The 23,912-nt window shown below is 43.8% G+C and overlaps 1 protein-coding gene across 1 annotated transcript in view; it reads left to right on the top strand.

The window, feature by feature from the left end:
* Positions 1–638: 638 nt before the first annotated feature.
* The window catches only part of NCALD (neurocalcin delta), a 446,704-nt gene continuing 423,430 nt past the window's right edge, over positions 639–23,912 (top strand). The window contains exon 1 of the mRNA XM_070481416.1: positions 639–770. The gene's annotated coding sequence lies outside the window, so the exon portion shown is untranslated. The remainder of the gene's footprint in view (positions 771–23,912) is intronic.

Raw genomic sequence — 23,912 nt, 5'->3', positions numbered from 1 at the left:
ACCAGTACCACGATTACTACGCCATTCTTACAAATGGCTTCTATTATTTATAACGAACGCATCCTAATTGAAAAAACCTCCCCGTTTTATTTTTTTTTAAAGATTGGTACCTGAGCTAACAAGTGTTGCCAATCTTTTTTTTTTTCTGCTTTATCTCCCCAAATCCCCCCGGTACATAGTTGCACATATCTTAGTTGCAGATCCTTCTAGTTGTGGCATGTGGGATGCTGCCTCAACGTGGCCTGACGAGTGGTGCCATGTCCACGCCCAGGATTCGAACAGGCGAAATCCTGGACCGCCACAGTGGAGTGAGCAAACTTAACCACTCGGCCACGGGGCCGGCCCCAAAACCTCCCCCCTTTTAAACAATTCAAAATGAGATCATTATCCCTCCCTTCTCATCTTGCATCCCTCACCCATACGGTGGTTTCAATACTCCCACTCTGATTACATTCTTTGCAAACCACTTAAAAATGTAAGACACCGAGTTCATTTCTCAGCAATTCTGGCATCCTTGACAAATGTTCCTTCCCACCCAGCCCTGGTTCAGCCTGGCTTTATCCACATTGTGGCAGAGGACACAGTAGCCCTGAGCAGTCAGCTGCCTTTCTGCTGGCCTCATGCTTCTGTGCTGCCTCCCCGGTCCGCATGGCGGCAAAGTCAGAGAAGAAGGCGGCTGAGGCAGTCCTGGGTTCTGCTGTCGGGCAGCCCTGCCTCCTGTCACTTCACGACTCTACCCCAGCGCCCTTCCTTCCTGAGATGGGATCACGGTGAGTGGGGTCTCTGTGTCAGTGTCTTTTAAATTAGAAATGCTTAGTGTTCAAACCAGAGCTTCTGTCCTGAGAAGAGTACATGAGTCGCTTGCACCTGGAATACAAAGAACTCAGCGATTCCTTCAGATTCAGAGACAGCTGGAATCATTTTTTCTTCTGCAGGTATGTTTGGATTGAGTGAAATGTTTGATTGCATTACTCCTGAAAGGCTGGTTTCCTGTTGTGATTTAGCTAATATTGAAGTTTCCTGTGACAGGAATAAATTACAGGGCTTATTCCATCCTGCAGCCCACACGTTTCAAAACAACCCAGTGGGAGACTGGAAGCGTGTGCTCATGCCGTGTGGCTGGGGTGGGACGGGGCAGGTGGTAAGAAATGCCTCCTTCCTGGCTTAGAATTTGGTAACTGAGGAGAGAGTGGATGGGGTGGGGGTGCAGAGGCTCAGGTGGAGACATTACAGGTGCATTTGGCAGAGACCGACATCCCCAGTGTGTGGTGCAGCGAAAACAGAGCTGGGCTGGGAGTGAAAGAGAACCATAAAGTGGAAAGATGAGATATTTTGGTCAAAAAGACAAGAAAAATTTTGGCACTACTATTTATTAGCCATATGACCTTGGATGAGTGGCTTGAACCCCCCTGAACCTCAGTTTTCCTATCTGTAAAATGGGTGTGTGTGTGTGTGTGTGTGTGTGTGTGTGAGAGAGAGAGAGAGAGAGAGAGAAAGATTGGCCCTGAGCTAACATCTGTTGCCAATCTTCCTCTTTTTGCTTGAGGAAGATTGTCACTGAGCTAACATCTGTGCCCATCTTCCTCTATTTTGTATGTGGGATGCCACCACAGCATGGCTTGATGAGTAGTGTGTAGGTCCACACCCGGGACCCGAAGTGAACCCTGGGCCACTGAAGCAGAGTGCACAAACTTGACCACTACGCCACAGGGCCAGCCCCTGGGTGTGCATTTTGAATTGAGGTTTAAAGGAGTTGCAGGATAGTGTATGCAGTTCACTGCAGTAAAATGAGAGGAACCCGGATCTGAGCTGGGTTTAGGAAGGGAAGAGCACTGGGAGAGAGGGGAGGGGGTCATATCCCGGCTTGTGACTGAGCTGGTCCTGGTGGGTTTCAGCTGTTAAATATTTGAAGTGGTAGCTGACCCTCCTGTGGTCAGGCCAGCCCCTCCTTAAAGCTTTGTTATTCTTGGGATAACCTAGTGCCACTTGCAGGCTTATTTTACAGAGAAAGAGATTGAGGTCCGGACAGTCAAGAACCTTGCCCAAGGTCCCACAGCTATTGCAAGGCACAGCAGTAATTGGAACTAGGCCTGGGTAACCCACTTTAACTTGCTTGGCAGCTTTGATCTTGCCTGGTAACTTGGCTTTTAAAACTTTCAGCCTCAGGCTGGCCAAGGGGAAAATGAAGTAAAATGAATAAATTTTCCCTCAGGCCATCCCCACGTTTTGTGCCCTTTCACCTCTCCTAACCCTCTGAACTTTCTCAACTATGAATTTTCCCCACAGCTACCACCGCACTCCATAGAAAACTTTCCCCCAATCTCAGGAACAAGACAAGGATGCCCACTCTCACCGCTCTTATTCAATGTAGTACTGGAAGTACAAGCCAGAGTAATTAAGCAAGAAAAAGAAATAAAATACGTTCAAATTGGAAAGGAAGAAGTGAAACTCTCTCTTTTGTAGGTGACAGTTTTACATATAGATATTGATTTTTAAACTTGTTCAGAGTAAAGTGTAAATGACTGATAACCTCTCTGAGTATTTTCTATGAGAGGTATTTTCTTTCAAATTCTGCATATGAAATTTATTGTATCAATCAGCTGATACAAACTTTTTTATTCTTAGCTTTTCCATGGCTACTGAAATCATAGTAACACAGAGTAACCTGCCCTACCCACATTGTCACATATTGCCTCTTACCAGGCCCCTTTCTCCTCTTTCTTTCTCCAGCTTCCTCCCAACCTCCTCTACTCATCTGTTTGAGAGAAGGTTGGGCTATGTCTATGGTTCTTAAAGTGTGGTAGCTGGACCAGCAACACCAGCATCACCTGGGAACCTGTGCAAATGCAAATTCTCTGGCCCGGTGCCAGGCTTGCTGAGTCACAAACCCTGGGCTGGGCCCCATAGATCTGTTTTAACAAGCCCTCAGAGTGATTCTGATGCACAACCAAATTTGAGAACCACTGGACTATGGAATGGAGTAAAACCAGTGATTTATTCTCATAAGAAGATGTTGGAATATTAGCTAAAGAACAGTGGGAAATAAGTCAACAGCAATACAGTCAGACATGTTGCACATCGAATGCCCATCTCGGCTTAGCTTGGTATTTTGGAAAGGACTGCCTGCTGGGCTGTTGCCCTGGCTTCTGCCCCACCCCCTAGTGCTCCCTGGGCTCCCATTGGCTCACTCTTCAGTCCCTCTTCCTCTTCCCACCCCTTCACTCACTCTGGCTCTATCCCAAGCTGAGGCAGATATCAGCCCCCTCAGTTTGGTAACACTGTTTTCTAGACAGCCTCCTCTGGCTCATCACCTCTCATACCACCCCAAGTTTTGGTTCCAGGCTCTGAAATCCTGGAGGCTCAGCTTCCTGAACATTTAATTCTCTCTTACACGCTCATGGAAGCAACAGCACAGAAATGCCCATCGTTGGGGATGGTTCCTTGCGTCTTCCCCATCACTGGACAACTTACCACGTTTTCTTCATCCAACTCTCAGAACAAAGCAATGGCACCTTGCTTAGCTGCCTAATTCATTAGTTCAAGGGTCTTTTCACTACATCTCATTCTAATCAAAATGCAACCATATGGGGAGTTGCAGATGCCCTTGGATGAGAAGTTCCTGTTTAAAAAGGCCAGCTCTTCATCTGGCAGCCAGGTGGAACTTTTGTCACCTTTGAGACTGGCAGCATCGAGACTATCTTCAAAGGTTATTCCTGCTCTAGGGGCACCTTGTGTGAGGAGAGGGACCTGGGTAGCGAGCCTCGACAACCACAGTGTGCAGATTTATCTTCAGCCTTCAATCTCATTGTGGAAGTTAAAATGTCCCCAACTTTTGGCTTTATCTGCTTATCTGCGATTTTGCTCTCTACAGTTTCAGTTACCTGTGGTCCAAAAAATTTAAATGGAAAATTCCAGAAATAAGCAATTCATAAGTTTTAAATCGTGCACTATTCTGAGTAGTGTGATGAAAGCTTGTGGTCGCACTCCATCCCACCCTGGTTGTGAATCACCACTTTGTCCAGTGTATCCACGCTGTGTACACCACCCTCCTGTTCGTCACTTAGTAGCCGTCTCGGTTATCAGATGACTGTCATGGGGTCTCAGTGCTTGTGTTCAAGTAACCTTTATTTTACTTAATAACTGCCCCAAAGCCAACTTTATTATTAGTTATCGTTGTTAATTTCTTACTGTGCCTAATTTATAAATTAAACTTTTTCACATGTGTGTATGTATAGGAAAAAATAGTATTACTGTATAGGGTTTGGTACCACCCACGGCTTCAGGCATCCACTGGGGGTCTTGGAATGTATCCCCCATGGCTAAGGGGGAACTACCATATGTGCAAGCCTGGTGGTGTATCACTGTAAGGCAGTGTTTGTCAAAGCTTGAGCCTCAGTTCATCCGAAGCACCAGAGGGACGTGCTAGGAGATCTTGGGCCGTACTCTGGATCTGCTCAATCAGACTTTCTGGGGTGGGTCTGGAATCTGATGCTTAGAGAGAATCTGGAGGTGATTCTCACATACCCCAAGGTTTGAATAGGTGGTGGATTTGTTTTCGGTCAGGATTTGCCCCAGAATAAGCCTTAATCCATGCAACGCAAACCGTGTTACTATCAGGCTCAACTGTGATTGTAAATGCTCCCATTTTGTAAATGCTTCTCCCTGGCTGAGTGTTAAGAAATCAAGGCTGAGTCAGTTTGTGGCACAAATGAAGCCCCACTATGAACAATTTCACACATTTCCTGATATTTCCCTGACCCATTCCTGTGAAATCCCCCAGCCTCAGGTATTTTGAGAGGCTGGCAAAGGTTGCCTAATGTGGCTTCGGATCCAGTCTATCAGGCACAGCCACTACAACGGGTCTGCCGCCATCTCCTCTCTGCCCCCGTCCTCTGGTCACAGAGTAGCCCAAGACACCCCCAGTCATGCCCTCTGTTTAGGTTTTCTAGCCCATTGTCCAGTGGTGTAGCCAGGACTCCAATAGCCATAGGGAGGGGACCAGCCCAGTGGCGCAGCTGTTAAGTTAGCATGTTTCGCTTTGGCGGCCAGGGGGCTCGCCAGTTTGGATCTGGGCACAGAAGTAGCACTGCTCATCAAGCCACGCTGTGGCAGGCATCCCACATATGAAGTAGAGGAAGATGGGCACAGGTGTTAGCTCAGGGCCAGTCTTCCTCAGCTAAAGAAGAGGAGGATTGGCAGCGGGTATTAGCTCAGGGCTAATCTTCCTCGGGAAAAAAAAATAGCCATAGGGAGATCTCCCTCCTTCCTATACATCCTCCTTACAATTAAATCTAAGCTGGTCATTTGGCTCTGCAAACTCGGTTTCACCCAAGAAGGTTGGCCATGGGGTTCTGAGCACAGAAGGCATCTTTGGAGCCCTTTGATGCTGATGTTTGGATGCCCAGAGGAGACATTTTGGAGATGGTTCTGTGGCTAGCAGGGAGAGTCTGAGTGGGATTTCTCAAATGTTAAATAAAATGTTTTAAAATTTAATTATAAGAAATCGCTTTTATCTCACAGCCAATGCCTTGGGATATATTTCTCTCACTTAGAGGATGTTTTCTAACTTGATGTATTAACTTGGTTCTTTAGCCCTGGGACAATTACCAACTTGACGGAAGGAATCATAGCTTCAGAGACTGGACCAGAGGGCAGCCTGCTTGTTGTGGAGCTGGGGCCCGAGAGAGTCCCAAGCTGACCCTCGGCTTGGCTGCTCCGAGGGCCCTGTAGGGATCTGGACAGAGTTTATTACCAGTGAACTCTGCTATTGTCTTTCCTATTAAATCTAAAAGGAGAATCAGGGTTTTCCCTGAAAGTTTAGTCTTTACTGCTTTTGTTAATACGAGGAAGGGAACTAAAATGGATGTAACTGGGGCTTAATTTCAAAAGACCACAATTCAATGGCCATCAGATGCCAAAATGAATGCAAGACCAATCTCCCATATGTAGAAGGTACCCTGGAAATTGCACAGAACTGCTCCATAATGCCTGGGCCCGTTAGCCAGAATAAGGATAAAAATAGGGGTCAGAGTGGAGTAGGGAGAGGATGTAGGTGGATTTATTAGAGAGTAATGCTGTCCTGTTGTGAGCTCCACTCCTCTCTAGAGAGAGGTGAGGGCTGCCTCCATTTCAAGTGTAGAGGGGAGCTTCCATGAGACCCCTTGGAGAGCTTGATGTGTGCCCCCTGAAGTTGAGAAACACAGGGAAGGGGTCGTGTTCACCAGTGAGAGAACTCAAGTGCTGTGGCAGGCAGAATTGAGGTGGTTGTGTGGGGTGGACTTGCAGGAATTCCCATGGACCTGAGAGAAAGAGCTGGCCTGGAAAGAACCCTGCCTGAGTCCTAACCAAGAGGTTTTGCCAGAGGAAGGGCACTCCAACACTAAGAGTATGTGAGGGGTGGACCCGAGGAAAGCAGAAGTTGAGGAGGACTGAAAGCTGTCAGATAGAGGAAAGCTGGCATCGCCTACATCATGAGATTACAAGTAGAGTGGCCCGTGGGGGGAGTCCTGCCTGAATCTTCAGAAAAGACCCTGAGAGAAGGAGCCAGCTTTGAACATCTGTCAGACCGGAGACTGCAAATCTAGCTGAGAAAGGTACCAGTTTTGGGAAGCAATTTCCTGTCCCTTACCACACCCTTACCTTGTTTGGACCCAGGCAAGCTGGAGCAGGGGGAGAGGTAGAGAAGAAACCAAAAAGTGCCCTTACAAAACAGCTTCTTTGTGAAAATTATAGAAATATGAGTAGGAACTTCCCCTGGAGTTGTTCCATGCCCAACTTGCACAATTATAAGTCATGGTGTTACCACGCGAGGATGGGGTTCTCCTACCCGATGCACATAAAAACAGCCAGTTATTATGGCAGCAGCTTTTTGTGTGTGTGTGTTGTGTGTGTGTTTGACGAAGACTGGCCCTGAGCTAGCATCTGTTGCCAATCCTCCCCTTTTTGCTTGCGGAAGATTGTCACTGAGCTAACATCTGTGCCAATCTTCCTCTATTTTATGTGCGACACCACCACAGCATGGCTTGATGAGCAGTGCTAGGTCCATGCCCAGGATCTGAACCTGCGAACCCCGCGCTGCTGAAGCAGAGTGTGCGAACTTAACCACTATGCCACGGGGGCAGCCCCTATGGCATCAGTTTTCGAGAAAAGAAAACAGCTTTATTGCAAGATTGATTTACAAGGAGACAGGAGGCATTAGCTCTCAGATGTCTCCCCAATCTAGGGCATGGGGCAAAATTTATGGGATGAAAGGCAGGGCAGTCTGAAGTGTGGAGATACATGATTGGAGGTAAGGAGAAATGGGGTAATTGAGGATCTGCACAAGCATAGTCAAGCTGCATGGCTCTTCACAGGACGCATGTTCACAAAATGGTGGTGGTAGTGTGATCTGAGGGTGGAGTTTTTAGTCCCTTGATGTAAAAGGGTCACTTACCAGGGATTTGCACAGGCCCAGTTGATGGGTTGATGGTCTCAACTGGCCTGAACTGGAGAAGGTGTCTTTTCTCAGTTCCTGTAAAACCATTTTTAATTACTCTGTTGATAAGATGGGGTCAGTTGAACTGGTCCTAGAGGGCCGGTGGTTACAAGGGTCCTGAGACAAAACCAACCACATTGCTTCTGCCACTGTAAGGAAATAGATTTGAACTGGAAGAGGGGAGTGTATTTGGTGGTTTTAATGCTAAATCAAGTTAGAAGTTTTGATTAATATCCTAGACTGGACATTCAAATTACTCAGTTGACCAGTGTTTGCAATTTATGAACCCTAGGAGAGTCTATAACCCAAGAAGGAACAGAAAAGGCCATGGTACCTACCAAGTTTTCATCCAGGGGCAGGGAAATAGTATGCTCATTGAATTAATTTTAAAAGGTCACTGAGTGACAAAAATAAAGTTGTATTTTGATTACAACTCAATTTGTGCCTGTTTAATGTATGAAGGAGGGGGAAATGAGAGACTCTGAAACGTTAAGTCAGTTGAACAAAATGGACTTACCTTACAAGATCTGAACAATTGTCTATATTGGAAAAAATAGCAAACTGGTTTAATTCACATGCTGGGACTTCTTTAATTTGAAGAGTTACAAGCAACCAAGGAGGATTCCAGGGAGGGCAAGGAAGGAAGATAAACTTAAAGCCCTGGAAAGAGCCCAACTGATGTTGCTGGGAAAGGAAGATAAGGTTCTCTAGGGAATGGAATTGTGACACTCACATAACAAAGATCATGGCTATCTTCTTTGTGGAAACTGGTGGGTTGATAAATGCCTTGTTTGGTACAGGACTTTGGAGAAAGATCTGAAAGGAGAACTTAACTGCCCAATTCCTTTGCTACCAGCAACCAGACACTGAGATCTCTTGTAAGTACTGAGTATGTGGGTGACATAGCTAAGGGGAGTCCTTACATGAGACATCAAGACTAAGACCATGTGCTTGGCTGGGTCTGCCCAGGGTTCACTACCCAGGACTGGCTTACAATATCTGAAGACATTCTTTAATGCTCCAGTCTTTGGAAACAACTAAAAGAAATTGGCTGAGAACAAAAACATAATTATGGATGAGTGATGCATAGTTTGCTAAAAAAAAGAGTCTTTGCATCCATGTCAATAATGAATATAACATACATTACAGTTGTGTTCATGGTTAAATTCCAATTTCTTCTCAAGATTTTGGCAAACTCTTCTAGCCACAAGTGGCTAATCTCAAATCTGATTCTAGCTCATTTTTTCTGATTCCTGTCCTTCTTGTCCTGGCCGTATTCATTACTGTAACTTCACATTGATCTTTACCTTTCAGACTCCTGAATATCCTCAGTACCTCTTAAGGCATCCTGTGTATTTACCGCCATCCTGCAATGCCTTCTTAAGCAGCCACTCTGAACTCACCTTTTCTTGCCCCCTGGGTTTTTCCATGTTGAGCTTGCTTTTGCTTGCATTTTCTTTCATGTTTTGCCCTCTGCATGGCCTCTGAAGACTTTTTCCTAGGCACCTGCTCATAAAAGCCAAATTATCAGCCTTCAGACCTTTAAAGCAGCATTTCTCAACCTTTTAACCATCATGACACACCACGAAAATGATATTTTTGTTTCCCACTGTGACAAACTGGCACAATCTGGAGCCCTAGCTGAGGTTGCAGGAGGTGGGGATGACCAGCCTGGGGCTCCAGCCACTTGAAGACCAAGGGACCGTTGTCTTGGGGTACATTTGTAGGGATGCTGTGCTCTAGTTGAGGTTGCCTTGGTCACCTGGCTGTAAGGTTGCTGTCTGCTCTGGTTTCCTAGCTCTTCCTCGTCCTGCTTACCTCCCTGACTGCAGTGGGCTCTGCCGTCCCACTCAGTTCAGCCTAGCCTCTCAGCCAGCTCTGGCCTCACTCTGCCTACTGCTCTGCTACTCTTGAGTGTGGGCCTCCGGCCTGCACTGTAGACATCACCTGGGAGCTTGTCAGCCACGTAGAATCTCGGATCGCACACAGACCTACTGACTAGGAATCTGTATTCTTATTCCTATTCTTCTGGTCATATTCCTATGGTTTATTCTAATTGCCTTTCCCTGTCAGTCAGTTGGTATGTTTATCCTCTCTGGAAATAGAATAATACAAATTCTCTCTTTAAGAAAGAAAAATAAGGAACAGAAATATGAGTCTTTCTTTCTTTCTTTATTTTTATTGAGTTATTGATAGGTTACAATCTTGTGAAATTTCAGTTGTACATCAATGTCTGTCAGTCATGTTGTAGGTGCACCACTTCACCCTTTGTGCCCACCCCCCACCCTCCCCTGGCATCCACTAAACTGTTCTTAGTCCATAATTTTAAATTCCTCATATGAGTGGAGTCATACGCAGATTATCCTTCTCTCACTGGCTTATTTCACTCAACATAATTCTCTCAAGGTCCATCCACCTTATTGCAAATGGAATGATTTTGTTCTGTTTTGCAGCTGAGTAGTATTCCATTGTATATATGCACCACATCTTCTTTAATTATGAGTCTTTCTTAAAGGAAGACTTCCTTCTTCTTAAAGGAAGTCAGTTTTAATAGAGAAACTCTAAAGAAAACAATCCAACCATTTATTCCGAAATCACTTATAAATTGCTTTCTTTTCTATTTGCTGATAAGAAAAGAAAAAGGATTCAGTATGTTTTTGACCTTCGGGAGCTAAATATTTCCTCATTAATCAGACGGAGACACGGTCGCAAACAAACTCGGCTCTGGTGCTCTAGGTGCTAATGGTCTTCTGCATTCAGCGTAAAGCAGTGCAGGAAGAACTCACTGGATGTCACATTATTTTATTACAAGAACCAATTTTTCCCCATCTGACGTGTAAACCCATCATATGTTTGTGCCGCTCAAGAACGGTGAAGTACATTTTAGATAATTATGAGAAGTCACAAAGCATGAGTGGCATAGGCGGTAATAGTGGTTCAGAAACTATATTTATTAATCAATTCAGGTATAACTGACCATGAAATAAACCTTCGAGAGTTTTAAATTCTGTTCCTGCCGAGAGCTGGGTTCCTGTTCTAACACTCCAAAACCATATTCTGATTTGTGCTGTGTGAAATGCCAGTTCTCTGTCTCCCGTGTGCGGTGGTTAGAATAAAGCCAAATACAAGACAAAGCTCTGTTCATTCTTTAGTCCACGCTCTCGGCACACTGACCCCGTCATCTTTAGTCCACGCTCTCGGCACACTGACCCCGTCATCTTTAGTCCACGCTCTCGGCACACTGACCCCGTCATCTTTAGCAGGAAGAAATACCTTCAGGATAGAGCACTGTTGAGAAGACTGTCTCTCCTGCCACCAAATAGACCCTTAATTTATTAGGTATTCCTGTTTCCCTTTATAAATTTTCTCCAATGGCTGTTCAGAACCAGTGTTTTAGAGCCAAATTCTGCTCTCTAGGACTGATAGAAATTGTGCTCATGGCTAAAGAAATATCTCATATTATTTAAAAAATTCTGTGAATAATCTCATCCTCTTAGGTTTGGGTTGCTTGTATTGTCCTATTAGGGAAGTTCTCTAGATGTGTACCTGGATTCTGTTGAATGAGAAAACATGACCTTAGGGGTGTTTAGAAGGGAACCAAACAGGAAGCTGAGATCTGGGTTGGACACCCTCAGGGCTGGACACCTGTATCTCATGGAAAGTCGATACCAGAAACTCTCCATCAGGAACCTCTGTCATTCTCTTAAAAAAAAAAAAAAGCTGGTCCTTCCATTGTCCCTTTAGGTTTCAGATTTCCATTGTGATTGAGGGCCCAGTGGTTATGAATACAGTGGTGCTTCTTTCCTACCTTCTTTTTTTTAAATGGTTTTTTACTCTCTGTTTTTTTTTCTTGAGGAAGATCAGCCCTGAGCTACCATCTGCTCCAATCCTCCTCTTTTTGCTGAGGAAGACTGGCTCTGAGCTAACATCCATGCCCACCTTCCTCTACTGTATATGTGGGACACCTTCCACAGCATGGCTTGCCAAGTGGTACCATGTCTGCACCTGGGATCCGAACTGATGAACCCCAGGCCACCGAAGCAGAACTTGTGAACTTAACTTCTGTGCTACCAGGCCGGCCCCCTTCCTACCTTCTTTGGAAGTAGTATAGTGTACAGAGTTCATTGACCTCCCTGCCTTCCAGGGACATTGGGATCTGGGGCATACGTGAAAGAATGTGTCTGGACTCGGGGCCAAAGATGGCCACTTTGACCCTGACCCCAAGGCACAAGTTAATAAGAAAATGTCCTGTGTCATGTTCTTTGTCTGGGCTGGCCACCCCAAAGAGGCACCTGACCGGACTATAGAAACATGCCATCTGTGGGAACAAGAGGAAATAACTCAAAGTATCTAAATGTCTGAAACCCTGAGTCAGAACCAAGAAAACAGTAGAATAATAGGGAGTCACAAGCATAGAACAATTGGGAGTCTCAGTGAGGAGCGGATGCTTTGCCTCAGACCCGGACAATCGGCACTCCCGCCTGCCGAACAAACCATTGGGACGTCCCCGGCTGATTGTGGTGTGGATGTTGTAAGTACTGATTAGTTGTTCTTTGTTTCCCCGCTCCTTGTTCTGTTCCCCTTTATCAATAAACTCTGATTGCTTTAACAACCAAGTAGCCTTGGCGGTACCTGTCATTCCTTGCCCCCTGTGGCTGTGGGCAACATGCAGTACAGTGGGAAGAAGGAATTTGGGCCAAACATCTGGCTTAGGATCCCCACTCTACCGCTTACTATGTGACACTGGGCTTGTTATTTAACCTCTGTGCCTCATTTCTCCATTTATCAAATGGGATAAAAGCACCTGCCTGGCAGGCTGCTGTGAGGATTAAGTAAGATAATACACATAAAGTGCTGAGAGCAATGCCTGGCGTTACTGAGAGCTCAATTGGTGTTCGTTCTTCCTCTCCATTTTGTCTGCTCCCTCCCCCCGTTTCTTGGCTCATGAATATTTTAAGAAAGCAAATGAAAATGGAGCCCAGAGAAACTCTCCTTCCTTGTACTTTCTAGTCTTAGGGTTCTCCAGTTCCATCTTTGGGCCACCTTCTTTCTCTTCTGTCATTACATCCTCTCACAGAGTGATTTCTCATGTTCCACGCCCATGGCATTAACTGCTAATCAAATGTCAGGAACCCCAGATTCTCTTCCGCTCCCCTGAACTCCAGACTCACATTTCCATCTACTCACTAGATACCCTACAGAGCCAGTCGTCATTCAAATCAAACTCATTAGCCTTCCTATCACTTACAACATTATATTGAAATTCTTTTTGTCAATATCTCTTCCTGATTAGGTTCTATGATTTTTTTGAGGGGAGGGATTTCTTCTTACTTGTTTTTTAATCCTTAGTGTTCATAACTGATTTTATCTGAAAAAGTCTTTATTTTACTTTAATTTTTGAAAGGTATTTTTGCTGAGTGTAAATTCTGGGTTGAGAGATCTGCCCCCATTGTTTTAAAGACATCTCTTCATTGTCTTTTGGCTTGCATAGTTTCTGACAAGGAGTCTCTGTAATCTTTGTTTCTCTGAATGCAATATGTCCTTTTTCTCTAGCTGTTTTCAAGATTTTCTCCTTCCTTTTGGTTTATAGAAGTTTCTATATGATGTGTCTATATGCTTTTGGGGGAGGTGTCTATCTTACTTGCGGTTCTCTGAGATTTTTGGATCTACAGTTTGATGTCTTTCATTATTTTTGGAAAATTCTTATCCATTCTTTCTTCAAATGTTTCTTTTTCCCCATTCTCCCCCTCTTCATTTAATTTTTAATTACATATATGTTTTTAAATTTTTAATTACATATATGTTAGACCGTTGATATTGTCCCACACCTCTTGACTACTCAGTTGTGTTTGTTTCATTCTTTTCCTTCTTTATATTTTAGTTTAGGTAATTGCTATTGACTTACCTTTAAGTTCACTTTTTCTTTCCTTGACTGTGTCAATTCTACTGATGATATCATGAAGGCATTCTTCGTCTCTGTTACTGTGCATGTGTGTGCATGTATGTGTGTGTTTAATTTATAAGTATTTCCATTTGGTTCTTCTTATAGTTTCCATATCTCTGATGAAATTTTCCACTTGTTCATGCATGTTATATAGTCTTTCCACTAGAATCTTTAAAATATTAATCATAGTAATTTTGAATTTTGTATCTGATTATTCTGACACCTGGCTCACCTGTTAGTCTGTTCTGTTGATTGCTTTGTCTTTTGACAGTGGTTTTTCCCCTTGCCTTTTTGAGTTTATGTGTCTCATAATTTTTGATGGAATTCCATTGTATGTAGAACAGTAGAACATGAGGCATATAGTATTTGTGCCTGGAAATGGTTGAGGACTTTGGTGCCAGAGAGTTTTCCTCAATGTTCTTGCTCTATTTTTATTTTATTTTATTTAAAGATTGGCACCTGAGCTAACATCTAATGCCAGTCTTTTTTTTTTTTCTTTCTCCTCAAAGCCCCTCAGTACACACTCATGTATTCTAGCTGTAGGTCCTTCTAGTTGTGCTATGTGGGACTCTGCCTCAGCATGGCTTGATGAGTGGTGCTAGGTCCACACCCAGGATCCGAACTGGCAAAACCCTGGGCCACCGAAGTGGAGCGCGTGAACTTAACCACTTGGCCATGTGGCTGGCCCTCTGCTCTACTTTTAGCTTCCTGCTTTTTTTTGTGCACCTATGCCACAAAGGGTTTGTTTCCATGCTCTTGCCCCTCCTTAGTGGTAGACTTCCATTGCTTCTTACTTGGTACTTACTAGTCTGGTGGTGGAGGTCAGAAGTTTTTCTCTGTTATCCTGGTCTAGTCCTAGTCTTAGGACTTCTGCGCCAGGATTTTTGGTTGGAGATTCAGTCATCCTGCTCCTCCTCCTCATGGAAGCTAAATTCTGTCTTACGCGTTTGGTGGATCTTGTGTGGGAGAGAGTTTCCTGTTCTTTCCCAGTGGTAGGAGACCCTTAATTGCATTGATGTAGTGTCCTGGGTCCAAGACTGTTCCTTCACCTTCCCCTCATGGAGAGAGGTTTTTTTTGTTTTATGCCCTCCCCAGGTACAATAGATTTCCACTTGTTCCCTGGGGGCAACAGAGTTTGCTGCCCCACAGTTGGTGGCTTAAGGCTTTTGTTTCTTAGAGGAGAAGGGTTTAGGTAGGGTTTGATGTTTTTCTTCCTCGAGTCACAGTGGCAGAACAGGGTGGATGTGGGGAGGTAGTGGCACCCTGACCTCTCTTTCCTCCCACCACCAATCTTTTGCTAGTGCTTCCCGTTAGCTGAAGCCAGCCAAAAGCCAGATGACAAGGGAAACTGGCAGGTGCCGTCCACAGAAGTCAGCCTCCTAGAAGAGGAGGAGAGCAGAGAAAGTTGGGGATTGGAACTTTGGATGGAAGAACGGAAAATAACCAGCACTCATATGCATATTTGTATAATAACAATATGAAAATAAAAATAAAATAAGACAAGAAAGTCAAAAGCTGAGAGAATGTCTGAAGGAATAAGCCACTGGTTCTGATTGGACTCAGAAAGGTATAAAGATAGGAGGAATCTGATTGAGTAGGAGATAAAGTAGAGGTCCAGACTCTGGTAAATTTGGTGAGGGAGAAAGTAGATTAAATGGAAGTGAAAAATTGAGGGAGCTGGAAGGATTAAGCAGTATGCTTAGGGAGGAAGATGGAATCTAAGATTTATGAGATTCTGTCAAAATTGAGAGCATGGCCATAGGTAAGAATGACTGAAGTGGGTTGTGAGAATCAAAGGATTTGTGAAGCCAGGATATCGGATGGGTAGTTTGCTTAGATCTTGTTGGAACCAAGGACAATGATAGGACAGAACTGGAGAGCAGAACTTTGGCACCTGAGGTTGTCCTCAAGGAGTGAGGGATGGAATGAAGAGATGTGATGTCAGTGACAAGGAGAGAAGGAGGCAGGTACGGCCAGATGACTGGAGCTTGAGAATAGTTGTTTTTATATTAGCATTATTGCTTCTACTCTTACTAATCCTCTTACTATTATGACGATTATGTACTATTACACTCAGGCCGACATTCAGACAGTAGTATGTGTTTCGTTAAGCATTAGTGGGGAGCCAGGAGAATTTTAACCTGCTCCTCCTGGTTTGGTAAGTTCCTCTACCCTCGTGCATTTCACACTTCAGCCACATTGAACTTGCATTTCTTAAATGGTGGTCATTTAAGTTGTTGTACGTTTTTCTGTGTCATAAACAATTCTGTGCTGAACTGCTTCATGTATACAGCAAAAGCTAACATTTATTGCCAGATTCTCTGTGGTAGATAGACTCTAAGACGGCATTTCTAGTCCCCAACTCCTGGTATTCGTGGGTTTGTGAAGTTTCCTCCTCTTGAGTGTGAGTAGGACCTGCGACTCACTTCTAACCAATAGAATATGACAAACGTAATGGGATGTGATTATATTACATTATATAAGACTCAGTCTTGTTAGTCTAGAGACTTTTTCCCTTGCTGGATTTGAAGACGTGGCCATGCTAGAAGCCCCATGTGGCAAGGAGCTGAGGGCAGCCATTAGGAGATGAGGGTGGTTTCCATTCAAGAGCCAACAACAGACCCTTCCGCAGTTGAGCCTTTAGATGAGAATCAAGCTCCAGCTGGCACCTTGGCTGCAGCCTTGCAGAGGACACGGTTAAGTCATGCCCAGACTCTCAACCCACAGACACTGTGAGGTAACAGAAGTGTACTGTTTTAAACTGCAGAATTCATTTAACTTGTTATGCAGCAATAGAAAACTTATACTCTGTAATACTTCACAGATATTGTCTCAATTGATTTTCACGACAGCCTTAAGAAGTCAATTGATATTATTCCAATGTTTATAAATGAGGATTCTGAGGTTCAGGGAAGTTGGGAAACTTGCCCAGAGTCACATAGCAGGTAACAGGTAGAGATTTGAAGGCAAATTTCTAATTCTAGAGCCCATGGTCTTAACCTGCCTTTAATAAGACTTCCAATTCTTGGTTTTGGAGATACAGTACCAACCTTTCAAAAAGTTTATATCAGTTTATAGTTTTACCAACAGTCATTAAGGGTATCTTATGCCTGTATATCACCCATATCTTAACGTTTTCCCCAATATTGATTATTTGTTTTAAAATTGATAAATTCACAAGCAAAATCACAGTTTCTAAAATTTGCTCTTCTTTGAACATGTTCTCTGATTTTTGTTTTCTGTTCTATTTTCTTTTGCATGAGTGGTCCATTTATGGACAGCACTCTCTTGGGGTATTATGGTAAGAGAGGGAGTGAATGAGGGAAGCATTTCCAATTTTTGTCTTTTCAAGTAACAGAATAAAATTTAGATTAAATTAAACTCTTAGTGAAATGGCCATACAGAGAACTAACACAGGCTGGCATTTTGAAGCCTAAAGTGCTTGTCTGTTTATGGACTATATTCCACTTATACCCCACATGGCTATCAAAGCACCTAAGAAAAATTCATTCCTATTTCAATAAGGGAAATATTCATGCTATTGATTCTAGTTAGTCACTTAATGTGTATTTTCTGTGTACTTGGGTGAATGAACTCTGGAGCTCTATAATTTAATTTTTCTCCTCTGTGCCTTTCTGAAAAACTCCATCCCACAAATTGTACTTCATTTGGTAACAGTCTAAATACGCAAATAAAATAGCTTGGTAGACATTAAGTTTAGAGGGCAATATTTTTTGATAGATTTAAATTTGTCTTTTCCCTTAAGGAAACCCTACAAGTTATGAAGTTTTGCAAATTTATCCAAAGACGAAGTACAAAGTGACTGATTTCTATGGCAATTTTTCCGTGATATTATTATTGGAAGACAGATGCTTTCTCTTTCTTAATGAGAACAAAGAAATCATTTCAGTTCCTGAAATCACACATTTCAAACATTTCCCAATGAGAATGGAAATAGTTTGGTTATGAAGACACTCATTTTTGTGGTGCTGTGGTTAGTGCTAAATTTAACAGGAAAAACAATTAGCATTGTAATACCAAGATTTTTCTAAACCCTTTTAAATAAAGAATTAAACCATTAATCAGTTAATGAATGAGATTGATCACAGTGTTTTTGAAATAGAAATCCAGGACATGTAATTACACTATTTGTGAAAACAAATATTACCTCCCCAGCTTGTGGAATGCTTCATGATTGAGCTGCCTTTGTACCTCCCCAGATCTTTCTATAGATTGGCTCATCATGATGATGATGAAGGTGAAGAAGATGAAGCTTATGAAGATGATTGATGATGACAGTTATACCTTATTAAAGGCTTACCATGTACCAGGCACATTATCTCATTTAATCTTCACCACAACAATATGAATAAGTGCTATCTTTATCCTCGTTTTACAGATGAGGATTCCAAGGCTCAGAGAGGTTAGGTTGTTCAAGGTCACACAGCTGGTGAGTGGCAGGAATAGGATTCAGACTCAAGTGTGCTTGACTGCAAAGACCACTAACTTTCCTAGACCGAGTCACGGAGCTCCACATGCTTAGATCAGTTTTTGAGCTACTCACAGGGCTGAATCTCACATCTTGATTCCAGGGACACAGCCAAGACAGGATAACTGACAAAAGTCTATTTTCCTCTGCCTTGTCAGGATCACCTTTCAGATATTTCTATGACACTTGAAGATACAGAGGTGTCTGTAACCCTGCCAAAATGCTATGCCTTGATAAAAACAAATATGTTTTTATCCCAAGCATATTTGGATTATTAGATACTATGGGTGGCTTTCCATGACTCAAATGGACCTCTTACTTGGAAAGATGATAAACCTAGCAGTTTACCCCAGAACTCCACACCTCTCAACAATTAGAACTATGGTCACTTTTCTGCGGCAGAGGCCTTCCATGGGAACTGTCCATGGTGGTTCCTTACAGAACTCACAAGTCATATTAGGACTCTCCAGTGTTAGACATGGTGCTGAATTTCTAGCCAAGTCTCTCTCTCTCTCTTCCTCCCTGTCTCCTCTCTTGACCTCCCTCCCTCTATGTATTTATGAATTAGAGTGATGTTACAGGAAAAGTATGTATATTTAACTTGTCCCCTTACATCAGATTTAGACTTTGAGATTCTAATTTTCTGATGATTAGAAATAGCAATATATTTATCACATGTTAAAACAATAAAAGAATGCTCTTCTATGAGAATGATTGTAGGATGTCCACCACACATCCAAAATATTTGGTGTCTTTAGATTAATGTCTTATATTGTTAATCCTTAAATCCCAGGAACATAGAAATGCAAAGAGCATTATAGTCACAAGGCCATTTTGGTTGAGTTTCTGAGTATATGGACCACTGAGTATAGAGACCACTTCACTGTGGTTGACTGTATTACTGTTTACCCATAATTTTTGTGCCCCTCTCTGTGGTGTCCCTGTCTGTGGTAAGATTATACATCTCTGCCCTGTTGAACTCGGAAGTGGCCATGTGACTTGCTTTGGCCAAGCTAATGTGGGCCACTTCTGAGCAGAGGCTGTAAGAGCCAGCATGTGTGGTTCACAATGCCACCATAAGGCTGCTCCAATAGCCTGAATCTCAAAAGGAAAGTAATTGGATCAGAGCAACAGCTGACCCTCACTGGACAGGTAGACTAAGGGAGAAGCAAACCTTTGTGGTTGTAAGCCACGAGGTGTTTAGAGCTATTGTTGCCACAGGATGACCTAGTCTATCATGACTGATACCCTTATCCACTGTCACTCAGCACTGCAAAACCCTCTACGGAAGAGGCAGCCACAAATTAAATTTCTAGTGATGATAAACAGTAGACTTTGAACTTAATATAATAAAGCCCACATGGAGTACAAAATTCTCACCTTCTTTTCTCTCCTAGGCAGGACTGGTTAGAATGAGAAGCTACCCAGCAACGTGGTTGCAACTGAGGCTTTAGCTCATCCTTCAGAGCCCTGGAGGTGGGAAAGCCCTTCATAGTTGTCCCACATGGAAGCAAAGTGTTCCGGCCTTCATAACCTTCCTTAACTAGTCATGGCTGTGGGCTGCCCTCTGGGAAAGGCACAGCCCTGTGGCTGAGGGCAATATTCATTGAGGGACATAGCTGTGAGTTGTCAGTGGCTGATACTAGTAGCTGTGGGAATAAGTGCATTGACCCTGAAGAGATCTGGGTGGAGTACCATAGAATCCATTGCAGCTCACCCTTGTGTCATTCAGATTGACTTGCTTCTTATAGTAAGATTGCCCCACCTGGGAACAGCTTTCACAAGATTCTGGTTGGGTTTATATTCTGGAGAGTGAAGATAAGTGGGGCCACTCTTGCTTCCATCTCTTCATCTCCTGAGCCCATGTATTCTACTAAGTGGACACAGCTCCACACAACGGTCATTGATTTGAGATGGCACCCATCCTTTCAGTTTATTGTCTCTGAACTGGCCCCTGAGATATGTCTTTAAAAGACCATTCTGCTGCTATCATGCTGATGGCTTCTAGGGGAATGCAATGTGACAGGACCAGTGGATCCCATTATTATGTTCCCATGGCTCCACCCTCTTTCCTGGAGAATAAGTCCCTCATTCTGAGGCAATGTTATGTGGTATTCCATTTAGGTGGATCAAACAGTTTGCAAGTCCTTGGTTGGTAATACTGGGCCAAGACCCTGCAGAAGGGAAAGGAAAACTTATGTCCAAAATATGTGTTGATCTCAGTTAAGATGAATTGCTGCTTCTTTCAAGGTAGAAACAGTCAGTCTCTGTGAAAGATAGAGTCACGTCAGGGAGCTTAGCTCTGTTGCTGGCAGGTTGGACATTCAGCAGTGGCAGTAGCTAGCTCAGATTTGGTGAGTAGAAGTCCATGCTATTGGGCATAACCTCCGTCTCTACCACAATGGCCATCATTCATGAGCCCTTTTTGCCAGCATCATGATGGGTGATGTACAAGGCTGACTGATGACAACAGGCCAGTCATTCTCAATTATACCCAATCATTCTCAATCATTCTCAATCAACTGGCCAATCATACTTCTCAATCAAGAGGTAATATAGTACCTCTTCCATTGTGCATGATCTCTCTCAGGTGTTAGCATGTGATACATTATTTTTGCCCATTCCCATAATCCCATGTGTCTCTTTCTGAGATCTTTTTGACCCTGATATTCCAATCTTTCTCTTTCCAGTTTCCTGACCAACAAGCCAAGCTATTGCGATTCCCCATGAGTCTATATATATCCTTACCTTGGGTCACTTCTTTTTCCATACACAGTGGGTGACTATGTGCACTGTCTGAAACTCTGCTCAATGGGAGGACTTTCCTGTCTTTCAGAGCCATTACTGGGTGGTGTTGTAAGTCAGCAGTAGGCTCACATCAACATTCCAAGCTGTATTAGTCTGCTCGGGCTGGCATAACAAAATATCACAAACTGGGTGACTTGAATAACAGCAATTTATTTCTCACAGATTTGGAGGCTAGAAGTCTGAGACCAGGGTGCCAGCATGGTCAGGTTCTGGTGAAGGCTTTCTTCCTGGCTTGCAGACAGCTGCCTTCTTGCTGTGTCCTCACATGGTAGAGAGACAGAGGAAGCAAGCTCTCTGGTATCTCTTCTTATAAGGATACTGATCCCATTGTGGGGGCCCCACCCTCATGATTTCATCTAAATCTAATTAATTCCCCAAGGCCCCATTTCTAAATACCACCACATTAGAGGTTAGGGCTTCAACATATGAATTTTGAGGGGACATGATTCAGTCCATAGCACAAGCCAACCCATCCATGAACCAAGATCAACCTGTTTTCCTCTTTCAGCTGGTAATAAGCCTTCCCTCTCCCCTCTTGTAGCCATAGCTGTGAACTTAAGTAGAGGGATTCTGGGCCTTCTGCTTCTGCTGCTTACTTGTACCTCTGGCCCTGCTTGTGCCTGATCCTGGATATACGACTTCTATCTTATGATGGACTACTCACCTTTGACAGAACATATCTCATGATGGGCAGCTCTGGCTGCATGGTCACTTGATGTTCCATGCTCCATCTCTACTAACGTGAGACACTTTATGTCTATTAAGGCCTAGTAGCATGTAAGTGGCTGCTTTTGAATTGTACATAGTGCATATGTTACCCATAATGATGACAAATGACTTCTTAAATGTAATCTAATGATTTAGAAAATAGTTTCCCATTGGTGTCCCACTACCTTCATGATAAAATCTGCACTCACTCTTTACAGAGAATCCATGACCCCCAAGGACCTGGCTCCTGCCGACTTACTGTCCTCATCACTCTCACCACATGCAGACGTAAACGCTGTGTTCCAGCCCTGCGATTTCCACATACTCCACACACATATCAGTCATGATCCTGGCGGGAAACAGGTGATACACACAAAAGGGGTAATTTGAGAGTTTACCAGACTATCCATGAAGGTGTGGACAGGGTTGTGGAAAACAAGAGGGGAAGGTCATGACCACCTCCAGGCCTGAAGGGGCAATGTGAGAGAGCTGTTCCCAGGACCTAGAGTGAGATGGGTCACCTTATGGAGCTGGAGCTATGACCTCCCTGCTGCTCTGCAGAGGGGGGAGCTGGGGAGATACATATCTGAACTTTGTCTTCCACTTCCCTCTATTCTCCACCTGCTGTATCCCATTGGCTGAACCCAATCAGAAGTCAGAAGGCCACGGAACCCCAGAGAGGCATTCTGCAGAGGCCAGCCCCAGGGCACAGAGCAGGGTGGACAGGGGTGGAGAGTGGCTCTGGAGAGGCAAATAGAACATGGAGCATATACACTGTGCTTCATCATGCCTCTGCACATGACTTTCCCTCTCCCTGAAAGCTCACCTGACCCTGATCCCCTTTCCTTTCTGCCTTGTTCACATGATAAACTCATCCTCAACCATCAAGACTCATGTCCAGCCTTTCAATTCAAGCAGCAGCCTGTGCATACCTCAATTATAGTCTGGAGAACATTGCATTGTAACTGTTTATTTACCTGTCTGTCTCCCTAACTAATGTGGGAACTCATCCAAGATTGGTGCTGGACCTGTTGTATATTTCTATTCCTAGAGCCCAGCGCTGTGCCTGGCACCTACTCGGTGCAATAGTTATCTATTGATGAGTATCTTTATTTTCCTGAAAGTGGAAGCTCCCTTTTTGCTGTAGTTCTTTTAAATGTCAACTGGAAAAGTTTAGTTCCTTCCAAAAAACAGTATTCCCTTGATTTCCATGTTGTTGTACAGTTTTAAAAGCCCTTTCCTTTTTAGGGAACAAAGACACTTAACCTGCATCCCATCACTAGTGATGGCTGAGAAGTGGGTGGAACCCAGCTCTTCTGCCTCCTACGCCATTGCTCTTTCCTCTCATTACTAGACATCCCCAAGTGATTAGTGATGCATTAGGTGGCTCTGCAGAGACAGCTCACATGATTTTAACAGGTGGCAATCTCAAAGGGAAGATTTGAAATGAACGACATTAAATAACTGGTTGAAGAAAATGAGCCACTTAAAAACACTCTTACTTTCAGAACTTTGCTGAATCACTAAGAGCTGAATTCCAAGAAAGGGAACATCCAGTTCAGTGGACACCAACTATTTTTCTTTTCTTTCCTTTTTTCTTTTTAAAGTGAAAAACGTATGTTTGTTGACTGGATTGTAAGCTGCTTGAGGTCAGGAACCAGGTCTCCTTGACATTTGTCTTCTGTCAGCCTTAGACTGATGTGTCAGAGGAATGATACGTTATGTAAAACAAACCAGCAACACTTTGAATGATTCCTGAGGTGCTTGCTGTTAACCGCACACCAGGAACGTAGCGGCCACCAGAGGTTTGATGCCCAGCATCCATCGCGCCTTCTGACAAAAGCATCCCAAACTTCCTTTGGGAAATTCTCTCTCCCATTCCTAGCTTTGTGGCTCGGATGGGATTGACTTCAAACCTCAGGTCTAGAGGTGGACCCTGAGTGGCTATCGGCATGTCACCTTCTCTTGGTCACAGTGATTAGTTCAGGTATGAGCCAATGATGTGCAATGATACAGTTACCGGGAATCCTGGGAAAGAGACTCTTACTCCTTCTTGCTGGACATGAAGGAGAGAGGATATAGTTGCTAGAAGTGCTGCAACCATCTATCACCACATGGCGTCAGGGGTTGGAACCAAGACTGAGGATGTGGAGACAGAGAAATGGAGGAAGTAGGGATCAAGTCCTGGTGACATTGTTTGAGTCCTAGATCAAGTTGCTCTTTAAGCCACGCTAAAGTGAGCCACTACTTGCTCTAGTTTTCCTTAAGCCAGTGTGGGTTGTGCCTACTGTCATAAATGGCACATCAAGGGAAGCAGCATTTGTGGGCTAGAAGGAAAGGAGAGTTTCCTGTGCTTGCATATTAAGCCAGGGAAATGGCTGGGTCGTGGATACGGTCATATAGCAGAATAACCCAGGGAATTTTCAAACTTCTCTTGCTCTCCTTCTGTACCAGAACCCATTCTAGAATAGCTTGAGGTGTGCGTGTGT

The sequence above is a fragment of the Equus asinus genome, chromosome 12 (genome assembly GCF_041296235.1).
Source record: "Equus asinus isolate D_3611 breed Donkey chromosome 12, EquAss-T2T_v2, whole genome shotgun sequence".
NCBI lineage: Eukaryota > Metazoa > Chordata > Mammalia > Perissodactyla > Equidae > Equus > Equus asinus.
The sequence above is the reverse complement of the archived record's forward strand: the minus strand, read 5'-3'. Positions and strand labels throughout refer to the sequence as shown.